The sequence below is a fragment of the Dioscorea cayenensis genome, chromosome 17 (assembly GCF_009730915.1).
Source record: "Dioscorea cayenensis subsp. rotundata cultivar TDr96_F1 chromosome 17, TDr96_F1_v2_PseudoChromosome.rev07_lg8_w22 25.fasta, whole genome shotgun sequence".
In the NCBI taxonomy this organism is placed as follows: Eukaryota; Viridiplantae; Streptophyta; class Magnoliopsida; order Dioscoreales; family Dioscoreaceae; genus Dioscorea; species Dioscorea cayenensis.
In genome coordinates this window covers 11643621-11647277 of record NC_052487.1, presented here as the reverse complement: position 1 = coordinate 11647277, position 3657 = coordinate 11643621, and positions in this window count along the sequence as shown.

Sequence of the window (3657 nt, the reverse complement as noted above, 5' to 3'; positions counted from 1 at the left end):
CTTATAATATATTAAAATTAATTTATACCCATTTGAGTTTTGTCTTCTTTTTTATAGAGTTGTTTGCAACATTTTCCTCTCAAAACTTAGTCAAAATATATAATAGTATAATATTAAAATATGTATAATATGTTAAGAAAATCATGAATTTTCAAAATATGGTGTTTATAAATGTTTTTTTCCAGCATTAATTAATATAATTTATTTATTTTATTATTATTTTTTAAAAAAAGGTGTGGAAAGCTGAAAAAAAAAGAGAGGAGATTTAAAAAAATGATAAAAAAATTAAAAAAATTAGATTTTTGAAATCAATATATATATATATATATATAAGAAGAATCTCTCCCAACAGATGTGAGAACGTGGGCAGAACGTGGACTAAACGTGGGGAGAGAGAAGCTAAAGGAAAGAAGGTGGAAGTGATAAGTGCCTAAATATACTTATTTTCATGTATATTTCTTGTACACTTTGCATCTAATTTTTATTGAATTGATGCCCGTTTCTTGCTTAATCTTTAGTTATTTGCTTTGTAGGGCATGAAGAAACCATGCGGAGCTCAAGGCACAATTCTAGCTGAAAAAAGAAGTAAATATGGAGGTGCGACACTGTAGCACCAATGTAACACCTCAAGAATTCTTTGCGGCTCGCAAGACACCAGCAAGAAATTCCTAGCCAAATCAAATTGAACCTCAAGGATTTCCAAGCCAATCAAATTGATCCGCAAGGTGCAGGTTGGATTTCCAGGCCTTGCAAATCGACCCTTGCGAGCACCTTGCGCCCCGCAAGGATTGGGGAGATATAAAAGCAGAAAGTTAAGAAAAGGACTTTTGGCTAATAAAGAAGAAAAGAGAAGCTTGTTATGGCAACGCGATTTGGAGGTGATTTCTTGCATTCTTATGGAGAAGAAGCGTCATTTGGATCTTTGGTCGGAACCACGCCGATGACCTTCGGAGGCTCAAGCATTGTCAAGGAGGGCCATGTTCCAAGGAGAAGCTTGGGCGGCATCATCAAAGGCTTGAGAGAGAGACCCTTCCTGACCATCATCATCACTAAACAAGGGAGTTTCATTATGTTTTATTTGTGTAGTTTTATTCACACTTCTTGTGATTTTCATTTGATGGCACACTAAACCCCTAAGGTCACCAAATGTCAGTGAACCTTGAGGGAGCATGTATCATGGATGATTTTTTTTATTCTAATGCATTTGAGTGGTTTGTGATGTGATCTTTCGTGCTTTCATGTCTTTAATTACATATGGAGAGCTCGGTAGTTCTTGTTTGAGTTGTACTTGTAGATGCGGGATGCTCACTAGTACTATATCATGGATAGATTAAAAGGGGTTCTTTGTACTAATGCACCGAGGGATTCGGGTGTCGGTAGCCCTCAGATTTTTAGGATTAAACCAAGAATTAGGGTTTATTCCTATCTAAAGTTTTCTTTGAGAGTATTACAATCGTAGGAGGAGTTGATCCGGAAGGGATTTTGATCAATGCTCATATGGGATTAGGGATTAATCACCAAGGTATTTATGGTTAATCTATTTTAGAAATCTCTCGGTCCAAACCACCATTGAGGCATTTTTATTTTCATCCTCATGACATGAGTACCCCTTAAGGGGATCCACATCTATGGCATCCTACTCCGATTGATTCCTTACCTTCATCATCGTGTTATCCTCCCTTGGCCTTCATTTGTTGTTTTCTTTAGTTAGTTAAGTATTCCTTTAGTTAGTTGAGTATCACTTCACAAATTGATCGTTAGATTAGAAAATAGGTAATAAAGGAGTAATAACAGATCCTTGAGCTTGAGGAATATGATCCTTGTGTTTATGCATGAGGTATTACTTGATAATCTTGTATACTTACCGGTAACCATCAGGAAGAAAGACAGAGAGATCAGGGAGAAGACAAAAGGTTTGGAAGAGGAAGGAGAAAAGAAAAAGAAGAAGAAAAAAGATCTGAGGAAGAAGAGAGAAGAAAAGAAGAAGTAGAACAAGAACAGAGGGAAAGGAAGGAGGAAGGAAACAACCATTGAAAAAAGGCACCTTGAAGAAAAATGATTTGATAGACATAAAAAGTACCATTCTTTGTTTAACGTCTCTCTCATGTTATGATGAATCATCTATTTCTAAACCATGCATGCATTTATGGTGGCCCATCTATTTCTCATGTTAAACATAGCTGAAGCCAAGCATTACTCCCAATATTGTCCATGCATATAAAACAATTAATGTTACTTTGTTTATGCCATGCCTGTATGCAATAGCTATGTATATGCACATACTTCCATCACATGCAAACATTTGATGTTTTTGTATGCGAAAAGTTGCTAAGGCATTATATGAACCAGATTATTTGACAAGTGTTTTCAGCTAATGCTTATTATGAGTGTATTTTGTTTAGAAACTCAATAAAGGTCTCTTGAAAATCCTCTATATATTCATGTGAATCAATTGAATATAATGACCATGCTTCCTCACTAATTGCAATGCCAATTGACATTATAGTATAAACCCAATTCAATGAACAAGCAAACAAACATATTTATGAATACAACTATAAAGTGCTCATGCTTGGCCCCATGAACGTGGCTGTTAAGGTTAGAAATTGCTTGAATTATATTATGATGCCCTTCTCTACAATAGGTCATCATGTTCATTAAGGGTTAATAATTAACACCATGTTGATCTAATGTGTGTGTGGGTGGGGGGAGGAAATGAGGGCCTGTAAAATTCATTGGGAAATATAAAAATATAAAACAAATGTATGAGGATTTACTTCAATAAAAAAGAGATTATAGAAAATGTGAAACTTTTTAAATTTTAGGTTTAATTGGAAAATTTGGTAAAAGAAGATGTGAAAAGGTGAAAGTTCTGGACATAGTTGCGAAATAAAAAATAAAAACATTGTACAAATAATGGGGGTTATTTAAAAAAAATTGATGAAAATGCAAAAAAAAAAGTGAAAATTTTGGTGACCGATTCTTGTAAGTTATAAAAATTTGCAAAGAAAATAGGTAAAGTTTAGGTTTAATGCGCAAAATGGCCACTGGAGGGATTGAAAATGCAAAAAGATAAAAAAAAAATAGAACAAAAGAAAAAAATTGGGATTCTAATTGGTATAGGGGTATTCTAGTAATTTTCTTAAGCCTCCTTTAAAACACTCTTAAAACTCACTATGAGATCTAGAAGAGGCATTATTGTCTCTTGACACTCATTGGAGTGAATGAGAGTCAAGAAAAAAAAATTCTTTTCAAAGCTCTCTACAACTCACCTCGAGGTCTTGAGGAGGTATTTTAGCCTCTGGAAACTCATTGGAGTGGATGAGAATTAATTAAAAAATATATATCTTTTGAGAACTCTCTAAGGCTCACCTTGAGGAGGCATTATTTTTTCTTGACACTTATTGGAGTGGATGAGAGTTAATAAAAAGAAAACTCATTTGAGAACTCTCTAAGGCTCACCTTGAGGTCTTGAGGAGGCATTATTGTCTCTTGACACTCATTGGAGTGGATGAGAGTTAATGAAAAAAAAATCATTTTTAGGAAAAACTCCCTATAAAGCTCACTATGAGGCCTCTTAACACTCATGAGAGTGAAAAACAATTGATTAAATTTTTTTTGGAGAATCTCTCTTAAAGCTCACTATGACTTAGAACG